Source organism: Macrobrachium rosenbergii, chromosome 54 (assembly GCF_040412425.1).
Source record: "Macrobrachium rosenbergii isolate ZJJX-2024 chromosome 54, ASM4041242v1, whole genome shotgun sequence".
NCBI lineage: Eukaryota > Metazoa > Arthropoda > Malacostraca > Decapoda > Palaemonidae > Macrobrachium > Macrobrachium rosenbergii.
The window spans coordinates 10,659,297-10,672,421 of record NC_089794.1 but is presented as its reverse complement, the minus strand read 5'-3'; the positions used below and the strand labels follow the sequence as shown (position 1 = coordinate 10,672,421).

General features: G+C 33.9%; 1 long non-coding RNA gene across 1 annotated transcript; it reads right to left on the bottom strand.

Annotated features, from left to right (window-relative positions):
* Nucleotides 1-656: 656 nt before the first annotated feature.
* On the bottom strand, nucleotides 657-6,708 carry LOC136834502 (uncharacterized). Its single transcript, XR_010851831.1, has 3 exons — nucleotides 6,556-6,708; nucleotides 4,048-4,140; nucleotides 657-982 (listed from the first exon to the last, which is right to left on the bottom strand). It is a non-coding gene; the product is annotated as an uncharacterized lncRNA (long non-coding RNA).
* Nucleotides 6,709-13,125: the final 6,417 nt, after the last annotated feature.

Here is a 13,125-nt window from a genome sequence, read left to right as displayed (position 1 = left end):
GTAACATTGACTTCTAAGCCACAAACTGATATTTATGAATTTTTTAAGTATTGAAGAGAGTAAAGATATCCTCGATAAGTAGCCAGCCAATTTAGTCACTCCAAATACTGAGATTTCCCTTTTAGCTATCACTGGCAGCAGATAAAATCGAAAGGCATGACTCAATTTTAGGTCACCCAATTAAGCATTAGGATTGGTTTAAATTTACCCCTATCAATTAAAACTTAGGCATCAGAAAATATTTCTGAAGCTCTAGTTCAATTTACTCATGCCAAGAGCTAACAATTACCAACACTATCGAAACTCTCCGTAAATGGAGACCTAAAAAAACCTTTTGTTCCAATACACATTCTCATGCTATCATGCTTTGCCAAGCTTGCAAAAACTAGAGGCTTTTTCAAACCTGTTAACTTCCGATATCTTCGGAAGGTTATTTCTAAGGGTATCTAATAAGAACAAACTGTACTTTTGTTTGAGCACTTCAAACCTTGAGCACTTCAAACCTCGACCAATAATTTATTAATCTTTCAAAGGATTATTTAAAATAAGCCTTTAACTAATTTTACACAAGTTCTCTTGAATACTATTTAAACCTTGACTAGTAATTAAAGATTTTAAACTGAACCATGGTTGTAGAGGGTATGTTATAGAGCAAAGACTTGCATATATATTTAATACGTTTAAAATACTTTATTTAAAATATATTGCAAAACTTGCAATGGGAGAATCAGTGAATTTGAAGAGTCAAATTGTAAAGCAGATTTTAGAATCTGCTTGTCAATTAGTTGATGGGTCAACCCAATCGGGCCCAATCTGTCCAGTCTTCATAACCTGGTGTACTTCTGGGCTTCAACAACCAACAGGCTTCAACAACCAACCGGAGGGTTAAAACAATGGATGAGAAGCTGCAAGCAGTTACTCCAGTTTTTGTAGTTTCCTAAATACTACTTCTGTTGTCAATTACCAGGAAAACGTCAGGAATCTGGAAAAACATCACCATTAGTATAATTCAGCCTCTAGGCTTCCAAGATTCAGTAAAGCTTAGTACTTCAGTAACTAATTTCAATAGCCAACATCAAAAGTTACGAATTCCCATCAAGCTACTTTAAAATTTTTGCTAAAAGTATTTTAGAAATAGAAAACCATTGCACAAACATATATTGGTTAATCAGTTTAATCAAAAAAACTCGCAAGGTCAACAAAGCTCTCAGCTACACCAAAGTTTAATAAATATTTTGATGTGCAAATTCTCAAATACTACATCTCAAATACCACATCTTTAATATGCCATTATCTGGGAAAAGTCTCAATGTTCTGAGCACTAAAAAACCAGGAAGCAGTAATCAATATAAATATGAGCCGAAACTAGTTCGGAGGAATCTAATTTTCTGTACAGTATAGTTTAGTATGAGCTGCAACCCATGAAACATTCAGCCATGGCCCGGTGGTGGCCTGACCTACAGCGTTGCACGATCATGGCAAAGGCTAGAGGGCTACAGTTTGAAAGGTCAGACAAAGCAGACACTAGATAACATTTTAAAAGTTTTATCATTTTAACCTAAAAACTGAAATTCATTTACAATACTGCAGCCCTTCAATCTTTTTAGCAAGAACTAAAAGCAACAACTAAAAAAAAAAAAAAAGATTCATTTCCCTTTACTGTAAGAATTGGACATACCAGTGATAAGATTGTCCAGGAAGGGTCGGGACCAAAATTGGAAGGAAAGGAAACTACCCCCTATAGTTTTCAGTAGTCCGATACTTGTACACTGCAGACATTTCAACCACCCCAATCAAAAAGGTAAGCCTTTAGCAACGAACTTGCTGGTAGACTCCAATTACAGAACAGCAGAGTCGGAACTGTATCACCAAACAGTATGTTCAGGGATAAGTAAAATAAGAGACCATAAAGGATAAGCACTATACTAGGAGTTAAAATCGGCCCTAGGGAAAAACTGATTACACTAATAAAATTTAGATGAGGACAACCACTTCGTGTTAAAGTCACTATCAGCTTTCTTCAGTGGTGAAGGTGAAATACTGACATACAGCATTAAAAGGTGCCTACATAAATTTGCAACCCAATCTTTAGTCTTCCAAAAGGAAACTAAAGACTTTAGCAACATTAATTGCCAAATACTCAAAATACACTTTGGAATGAGTCTCAATCACAAGCTTCACCGAAAAAAACGGGAAGACATACAAGTTACAGCTGATTTTAAAAGACTGCTCACTGAATCTTTGTAAAGCTCTTGTCAGAAACAAAATACTTTACCAAAGTCATACTTTAAAACAGGATGAAGTTTAACTGCATATTCAGCAGGAATATGAAGGGCTCAATTTACTTAAACCAAGAGGGCCAAGACGCTTGTTTTGGTTGTTACATTCAGAGCAAGAACATTGGTTGTTACATTCAGAGCAAGAACAACCAGCTGCTAGTGAAAAACCCCTTATGAAAAATATATCAACAAAGATTATACCAAAACACCATAGTCTTCTTAGAGAAGAGTACTATAGCAAACTAATGTTAAAACCCCAGTCCATCAGTGAACATCAAAAGTTAACCTGGCAAACCTAGACACTGCTGTAACATAAGCATGTGCCAATCGTGTACAAAAAAGTGCCAATCGTGTACAACTAACCGTGCCAATCGTGTACAACTAACCACCAATCGTGTACAACTAACAGTGCCAATCGTGTACAACTAACAACCAATCGTGCAAAACTAACCGTGCCAATCGTGCAAAACTAACCGTGCCAATCGTGCAAAACTAACCGTGCCAATCGTGCAAAACTAACCGTGCCAATCGTGTACAACTAACTAATCGTGTACAACTAACAGTGCCAATCGTGTACAACTAAAAATCGTGTACAACTAACAGTGCCAATCGTGTACAACTAACAGTGCCAATCGTGTACAACTAACAGTGCCAATCGTGTACAACTAACAGTGCCAATCGTGTACAACTAACAGTGCCAATCGTGTACAACTAACAGTGCCAATCGTGTACAACTAACCGTGCCAATCGTGTACAACTAACCGTGCCAATCGTGTACAAAACTAATTTAGTGTTAAGATTCCTAATCCTAAGATTCCTTTAAAACTCTCGCGATAATGTACAGTAGGTCCAATAACCTACTGTACAAGTCGTCAAGAGCCCTCCATCCATGTTAAGGGACAACCCCTAACAGGGGTGGAGTTCAGGAATGGTTATACAAATTTCAGGTACAAGCCAACATTTTAATATAAATTTAAGGCTAAATATGTAAACCCTTACTAGTATGAAATTAACACTAACATTTACCAATCCTATTTCATAATCTGAAATCAATCACTTCATTTCGTGAACTTTAAACCCTGAACAGTAAAAAATACAAACTTCAAACCATGACTAGTTGCAGATTTCAAACCTTGACTAGTTGCAGATTTCAAGATTAAGTGAAATGTGCCAACGTAGTCAAACAATCTTTTAAAATCAAACGCCGAGTCTAATTAAAATACTGTCAAAATACCCCATGAACAGGGCCAGGTTTACAATTTAAAACTTATCTAGTATCAAAACTTAAAGCCTAGTAAGACAAGTACAAAAAATAAATGCCTACTTAACCAAAATGAACAACTACCCAATAACCAAAATATCAAATTCTCACTATCTGCACTGGCATAAATTAAACACTTATAGCCATAAAAAATACTAACCCAAACTATTTCCTTGAAAGGCTTCACTAATATCAATGTTTTAAGATAAAACCTAAATTAAATTTTTTATAATGGCTAACTCAGTGATCAGGATGGGTAGATAATACATCCAGAGCCAATAACCCATGAACAGGTAAGTTAAAATTTAAAACTTTAGTCAAAACTTAGACTTCCCAGTAAAGAAAATTACCCTGTCCATTAACCAAAATACTAAGTTCTCATTAACTACACTAGCGTTTAACTATACTTTTTTAAAACAGTATAGTTAAAGTGTAAAACTGCCCTTAAAAAAAAAAACCTATAAAAACAAAATTATTTGCTGGTATAAAGAAAAATTCTGGACTCACCATGTTTCCTTATGGCAGTAACTAATGATCAGGATGGGTAGACATGGCAGCTTTTCAGATTCACCTAACACAAAGAGGCACAAACCACGTTACCTGAAAAAAAAATCAGGTTATAAAAAAACTTTCAACCTAAATTACAAAGTTGTCCCTAATTAACTGCAGGATATCAAATAACCTAAATATTTAGTGATTTAAAGAAGAATTTATGGTCTACATGGCTGCCTTCATAGAATACAAATCATTCACCAAAAATTTAAAGTATAAAACTAAGAACTCTATACTTGGATCATATTTAAATGAAACAAAAAACCACTTTCCTTAAAACTTTGTAGTTAAAGTGTTTAAGTATGTATATACAAAATGATTTATATAAAAAATTTCAAAGCCACTAGTAAGTCCTGGTCAAATACCTCAAAAAAAAAAAAAACTTTCAAAAACATGTTCGTGTCACTACAGCAAGGAATTAAACTTAAAGGTTAAGCCAGTTTTAAAAGTTAATAACTGCAGTGAATTAGTAACATTTCACTATAAAGTTTCACTACTCTAAAATAACTTGTGAACTTTCAACTTACAGATTATTTCCAGAGTTACTTTATGACAAACCAAGGTAAGTTTAAGAACAGCGCCTCGTAGTTTAGAGAAAGCCAAGAAACGGACATTAACTATGTCAGAATAACTTGCTATTCAAGAATAACTTTTTATTTCCAAAAAAAAAGAAACCCTAATCCAAAAAAAAACCCTACCCTTAATCCAAAAAAAAAAAAGAAAAAATCCAAAAAAAAAAGGTAAAAAAAAAGGAAAACCCTAAGAAAAAAAAAGCGCCTCGGAAACCCTAATCCAAAAAAAAAGTTTAGAAAAAAAGGAAAACCCTAATTCAAAAAAAAGAAAACCTAATCCAAAAAAAAAAAAAAAGAAAACGGACAATCCAAAAAAAAAGGAAAACCCTAATCCAAAAAAAAAGGAAAACCTAACTAATGGAAAACCCTAATCCAGGAAAACCCTAATCTAAAAAAAAGAAAACCCTAATCCAAAAAAAAAGGAAAACCTTGTCAAAAAAAAAAAGGAAAACCCTATTAAAACCCTAATCCAAAAAAAAGGAAAACCCTAATCCAAAAAAAAGGAAAACCCTAATCCAAAAAAAAAGGAAAACCCTAATCCAAAAAAAAAGGAAAACCCTAATCCAAAAAAAAAGGAAAACCCTAATCCAAAAAAAAAACCCTAATCCAATAATCAAAAAAAAAACCCTAAAAAAGGAAAACCCAAAAAAAAAAGAAAACCCTAATCCAAAAAAAAAAATCCAAAACAAAAAAAAGGAAAACCTAATCCAAAAAAAAGGAAAACCCTAATCCAAAAAAAAGGAAAACCCTAATCCAAAAAAAAGGAAAACCCTAATCCAAAAAAAAAAAACCCAAAAAAAAAGGAAAACCCTAATCCAAAAAAAAAAAGGAAAACCCTAATCCAAAAAAAGGAAAACCTAATCCAAAAAGAATCCAAAAAAAAAGAAAACCTAATCCAAAAAAAAAAAAAACCCTAATCCAAAAAAAGGAAAACCTAATCCAAAAAAAAAAAGGAAAACCTAATCCAAAAAAAAAAAGAAAACCCTAATCCAAAAAAAAAAAAAAAGGAAAACCTAATCCAAAAAACCCTAATCCAAAAAAAAAAGGAAAACCTAATCAAAAAAAAGGAAAACCCTAATCCAAAAAAAAGGAAAACCCTAATCCAAAAAAAAGGAAAACCCTAATCCAAAAAAAAGGAAAACCCTAATCCAAAAAAAAGGAAAACCCTAATCCAAAAAAAAGGAAAACCCTAATCCAAAAAAAAGGAAAACCCTAATCCAAAAAAAGGAAAACCCTAATCCAAAAAAAGGAAAACCCTAATCCAAAAAAAGGAAAACCCTAATCCAAAAAAAGGAAAACCCTAATCCAAAAAAAAAGGAAAACCAAAAAGGAAAACCTAATCCAAAAAAAGGAAAACCAAAAAAAAAAAAAGAAAACCCTAATCCAAAAAAGGAAAACCCTAATCCAAAAAAGGAAAACCCTAATCCAAAAAAGGAAAACCCTAATCCAAAAAAGGAAAACCCTAATCCAAAAAAGGAAAACCCTAATCCAAAAAAGGAAAACCCTAATCCAAAAAAGGAAAACCCTAATAAAAATTAAATCCCAATAAAGGGATCAAGCCTCCGCACACGAGACGACTTGTCCTGGGACCAAAGCTCTGCATATATGAATATAAATGCCCATTCTCGTTTCTACTAAAGCCTAAAAAAATCCAATATTGTAAGAAACAGACTTCAGATACAAACAAGTACCAGGAAATTAAAACTAAAAATTTCCTAATTAAAAAAAATTCACCGTAACCCAGTTCATGAACCACAAAACGCCTCTTCAAAAAACATACAAGTAACAGAACCAGCTCCAATTATTATGCACCGCCTTGACTAAAAACAAAACGCACAAACGTCAACGTTCCACCTCAGCCAATATAAACGAAATAAAAGCGGACTCTCACCTTCAAGCCAGCACCAACAAAAGTTCCAACATACCCCACAAGAATAATACGTTAACACACACGGTCAATTCGCTGCGACGTCGCACACCGTCACTTTAGCCGTAAACTGAAAGCAATCATTCGCCTTTGGTCTAACGTCAACACCGCACCTGCATGGCCGCACTCTCGACAGCCAAGGATTGTGGAATCTACTAAAAGAAAGAACATCGCAAGGACGCTGAAGGTATACGTAGGAAGGTGGGTTTTCATTTGCTGTGTCAAGGAATTTTTCATCGGAATGTCTATTTACACTCGATTCCTGATGTTATTTAACTACTTTCAATTTACTGTTCACTACTTTTATTCTCCTACCTGTTACTCCGACCGCTAAATTTAATATATTCCGACGTCAGAGAAGTTGCAATCGTCAAAACGAAGGCCAATTTTCTGATGTTGGTTACTGAAATTTATTTGTAATAAATACACATATTTATCATTGATGTAAACAACAGTGTCCAGTACTGCAGAAACGTTAATTAAAACTATGATCATAAACATGATGAATCTGAGCTGAATTCAGTCGCAATGATTATGCAGTTGTATATTTTTATTTTCACTGGAAGCCAGTAATATGCAACGAGTATGACATCCATCAAATTTACATTTTCTGAAAACCGGAAGTTAAACTTCACGAGAAATATGGGCGGAAAACTCCGTTATTCTTTTTAATATACACTGTAATCGACAAATGGAGCATTGAGCTAAAAAAAAAAAAAAAAAAAAAAAAAAACTCGATGTAAACCAACAACTGAAATATTCCATTTACGAGACACTAAAAAGCTATTTTAGTTGAAATTAAATACGATAAAGCAATATTTTCATTCATCTTTTTCATCCATCCAGATGCTCACGCGTGGACACAGATACAACCGCCCCCCCCCACCACGCACACTTGCCTGCGTAGTAGTTACAGGAAAAAACCACGGGAAAAACGTCACAGTTTTGACTAGGAAAAGAAGTCATTAATTTATGTTGGCCGGTAATAAGTTCACAGGAAAAAAGCCACGGGAAAAAAGTCACAGTTTTGGATAGGAAAAGAAGTCATTAATTTATGTTGGCCGGTAATAAAGTCACAGGAAAAAAGTCACCATTTTGGCCAGGAAAAGAAGTGGCTGGTAATAAAGTCACAGGGGAAAAATTCACAATATTTCTTGGGGGTCATTATCTATTCGATATTTACAGTCTTTTGTTTATGTTTATACGGAAACCCTAACGGGTTTGTACTAAACACGCTGAAAAGGTGAATACATACCGGGTTTTAAAAAAATCCCAAAGGGTTTGTATTAAACACGCTGCAAAGGTGGATACATACCCGGTTAAAAAAATCCCAACGGGTTTGTACTAAACACGCTGCAAAAGTGGATACATACCGGGTTAAAAAAAATCCCCAAACTTTTGTATTAGACACGCTGCAAAGGTGGATACATACCTGCTAAAAAAAATCCCCAAAGGGTTTGTATTAAACACGCTGCAAAGGTGGATACATACAGGGTTAAAAAAATCCCCAACGGGTTTGTACTAAACAAGCTGAAAAGGTGGATACATACCCGTTTAAAAAATCGCCAACGGGTTTGTACTAAACATGCTGCGAAGGTGGATACATACCAGGTAAAATAAATCCCCAAAGGGTTTGTATTAAACACGCTGCAAAGGTGGATACATACCTGGTTAAAAAAATCCCCAACGAGTTTGTACTAAACACGCTGCAAAGGTGGATACATCCCCGGCTAAAAAAAATCCCCAATGGGTTTGCATTAAACATGCTGCAAATGTGGATACATACCACGTAAAAAAATCCTCAACGGGTTTGTACTAAACACGCTGCAAAGGTGGATACATACCGGGTTAAAACCCATGGGGGTGGCTATATAGGAAAGACTATTGTTACTTTTTTTTCTGTGACTTTCTTCCTGTGACTTCTTTCTGTGACTTTTTTCCTGTGACTTTTTTTACCTGGATTCAATAATGGACGAGGAATATCTAGAGAGTTGGGTAGGGCGTGGAGAGTCATTGCTGAGAGCAATTGTTTTTGTGATTTTTTGTTCTCTTTTATTGTCTCAAGGAGAATCAGGATATTTTGATTTCTTGCCTGTATTCCTAATCACATCAATTCATCATCAACTTACTCAGGGCTGCATATACTCAACGCTCTTGAAAACTTCGAAGTAAACATTGATATCTTCCCTTTGTTCCTTTGTCTAGAGTAAAAATTGTTTTGTTGGTGGGAATATTAGTAAGTTTTCTGTACACACTATATTTAAACTTTATATAGTGTTCAGAAATTGTACCAACTAGTAGCTTTATAATATCAACGGCATATTATGTATGTAGTGGAATCCACAGAGCTAATAATGGGTTATTTGCACCGTTATCCAAGATTATATAATTTTCCGTCGCTAGGTATCAGGTGTCTTGAAGATGACTTCCAAAAATGAGGACAAAACCAGTCAGGATTATTAGTCATTGTTTTATTTCTCCTGTGGCGCATATACATACACACACACACACACCCACATAAAGATAGATAGGTATACATATATACTATATATATTATATATATACTATATATATTATATATATATATATATATATATATATATATATATATATATATATATATATATATATATATATATATATATATATATATATATATATATATATATATATATATATATATATATGTGTGTGTGTGTGTGTGTGTGTGTGTATGTATAAACGTAAAAACTATCGCACTACTGCTTAAAAACTAATTTTCTAAAAATGTTAATTACAAGCAGTTTGTCCAATTTATGCATCCCGGGGCTGCTGTTGATCAAATCTACACGATTCTACTTTATGACACATGAATCAACAATGTTTTTTTCGTGATGTCTTTACAGAACATTATCTCTTTGTCTTTTTTTCCCAGCTGATGGTGTGGTTGCATTCATTCATATGCTGAAGTAAACTACTTGCAGTATTCCCATTTCTGACATATTTGTTGTTTTAATCTTGTTTCGAGATCCTTGACACTCTGTCCCACGTACCTTTTATTACAGTGATTGCAAGGGACCTCATATAAGCAACCATTCTCCTGTAGAGGGGAATTCTTAAGTACATTGTTCCAAAAAATGACATTAACATAAATGGTCTCAACAGCCCAGGGATGGCCATGAACTGGTTACGGTACGGTAAAGCAAGAAGGTTTTTCACATTAAAATCACTTCTATGCATAGAAGTTTTTTCTTGCTTTACAAAAAGCTCTGCCAATAAAATCGTAAGGGTATTCAAGACTCTTCGCAATCCCTCGTACCTTCCGAAGCTCAGCCTCGAGAAAGTCAGGGAAACTGACCAGCAGCGCCCTTAAAAGCACAGACGAAAATTCCATCATCTTCGATCTCGGATGATGGTTTGAATAAAGCTGCATGTAGGGATCTACATTTCGTAGACTTCCTGTACACAGAAAATTTAAAATTTCTATCATTCCTCACAATTAAAATATCTAAAAACGCCAACTTATTATCTGTTTAAGTTTCTAAGGTCAGTTTTATAGAAGGTGCTATGGTATTTAATGCTGTTAAGAAGCTTTCTTCGTCTTTTGTCAACAGGCCAAGCACAAAATATACCATCAACGTACCTAACCCACAGGATACCCTTAGGAAGTATCCTTGGTAGTTCTATAAGCTAATTCACAGAAGGCCTGTTGAAAAAAAAAGGTGTATTTTTCCATTCCTTCCTTCATAAACTCAAGTAATTCATCTAACGGTACTTTTGTAAATAATGAGTCACGTAAAAACTAACTAACTTGAAATCATAATTAAAATTAAACCTTCTTAACCTATCTATAAAATCCACATTATTTTTTACGGACACACCTGATGTTTCCAAGTATTGGTGACAACTCGCTAACAAGCCACCTCGATAGTTGACGGGTGCAAGAGCCTACGGAACTTCTACTGGGTCTGAAAGGATTATTTTCCTTCTGAGTTTTAATGACTCCATATAAATAAGGAAGAGTTGGCTTTACAGTAATGAATTTTTGTATTAATTCTTTGAGGCTTTTAAGAATACTCTTGATGTTTTTTTTTTTTTTGTTGAAATAAGCATTAACATTACCTAAAGGATTATTTCTTTTTCCTGTGTAGGTTTCTTGATTTGAGAGTAATTCTAACACTTTATGATTATAGTCGACCTTCTTCATGATGACCAACGTATTGGATTTATCAGCTCTAGTAATATGTAAATCTCTATCTTTTTTTCAGTTTTTCATATGCTTTTAAGAACCTTACAGGAATATTCTCGGGTGAATCGAAGCTGGTGATCCCATACACAATCTGCATTTGTTTTAATATAGAAATTTATTCCATATCCTAAGGCTACTGAGGTGGAGCTGTCCAAAGGTTTATTAGATATATTACGAATCAAATCATTATTTAGCATTTGTTGTCCAATTACTTTGCTGAATCAATCTGTTTAGTTTATTTTGGTGCTTTCTACTTATCGTTGTACATTCCGAAAATTGCAACGAGTCTTAGATACCAGTGTGATTTTATTTGACAGAGCTTTCTGCAAAGCAAGAAGAGCATTTTATGTTGCCCTTAAGAGTGATTTTACGGTGAAAACCTTCTTGTTTTACCATACCGTAACCAGTTCATGGCCATCCCTAGGCTGTTGAGACCATTTAATGGTAATGTCATTTTTAAGAACTTTGTACTTAAGAACATGTTAATCAGGAATTCCCCTCTACAGAAGAATGGTTGCATATATGAGATCCCTTGCAACCAGTGTAATGAAAAGCACTTGGACAGAGTGTCAAGGATCTCAAATCAAGATTAAAACAACGAATATAGTATCAGAACAGGGAATACTGCAAGTAGTTTATTTCAGCATATGAGTGAATGCAGCCATACCATCAATTGGTAAAAAGTTACAGAGATGGTCTGTAAAGACATCACGAAAAGACACGCTGCTGAATCGTAAATCATAAAGAAGAATCGTGTAGTTTTGATCAGCAGAAGCCCCGAGATTTACAAACTGGACGAACTGCTTGTAAATAACATTTTTAGAAAATTACTTTTTAAACAGTAGTACGATAGTTTTATGTTTATGTTTATATATATATATATATATATATATATATATATATATATATATATATATATATATATATATATATATATATATATATATATAGATATATAGATAGGTAGATATACATACATATACTATATCTATCTATCTATGTATCTAGCTCAGATAATTACAGACCTGTGACGTCCTCTTCGGTATTATTGCAATTACTTAGTACCGTATTTCAGAGAGTATAAAACCAATATCTCAGTTTTAGAGTGGGCCATCCACCTTGCTCTGCCTGTTTAGTATTAAAAGAAACAATCCCACGCTACAATAATGGTAGTTTGAATGTTTATGCTTGTTTTATTGATATTAGGAAAGCATTTGAGTTAGTTATTCCCGATGTTCCTATGAGAAAATTAATAGATTACGGGGTTCCGGCTATATATGTAAATTTAGTTCACTTTTGGTACAGTAACCAAGTGGCTAATGTGAAATATTGGTCTAGTGTCTCAATGAATGGGAAATTAAAAACGGAGTGCCGCCAGGGTGGAATTTTATCAAGTCTCTTTTTTGGAATATATATTGATGCGATCCCAAGGAATATTTCTGAAATGGAGGTTGTTTGCCGATTGGGTATCTTAAGTTCGAATATCATTGCATATGTTGATGATGTTGTGTTGCTGGCCCCCTCAACAATTGGTCTACAAAAATTGAAAGAAGCCGCTTAAGAGGAAGCTTTTAATATATAATTAAATTTTAATCCAGTAAAGACAAAGTGAATGTTTTTTTATTTTAGCCTGAGAGAAGGTGCAAATATTGAGTCTTTTAAAGTCGGTGCTGATGAGATTGGATATGCAAAATCGTTTAAGTACGTGGGGTATATTATAACGTGCAATTTAAATTATAATGACGACATAATTCTGGTAAGAAGTAAATTTTATGCTGAGTTTAACATGATGTTGGGGAAATCTTATTTTGTAGATAAAGAGGTGACAGTGTTACGGTTTAAACTATTCTGTCTGCAGATGTACTGGTGCGAAATGTGGTTTGGTGGTTCTTAATCTGGCAGCTTGTACAAAAGTTTTGGCGTTGGCTATCATAAGGTAGTCAAAAAAATTTGATACCTCTCTTATCATGAGAGCAACCATTATGATTGTCAGGAGGCACAAATTTTAACTTTTCAACATTTTATAAGTTAATCTAAGATTTTGTCAGCCTTGCGGCTGCTAAATAATCCACGTGATTTTATTTTTTTAAAAATTATGTTTTTTCACATATCCTCAGCTTTCTTAAAAGAAGTCTACGATATTTTGAAAACATATCACGATATAGATTAGTTAATATATAATGATGAAGGTGCTATTTTAGCAAGAGTTTGTCTTGTTCAAAATAGTGAGAAGCAAATGAGGAATTTTATCGTATGTGTACTAAGTTTGTTTATAGTTATGTTTTGTATTGAGCCACAGTTTGTGT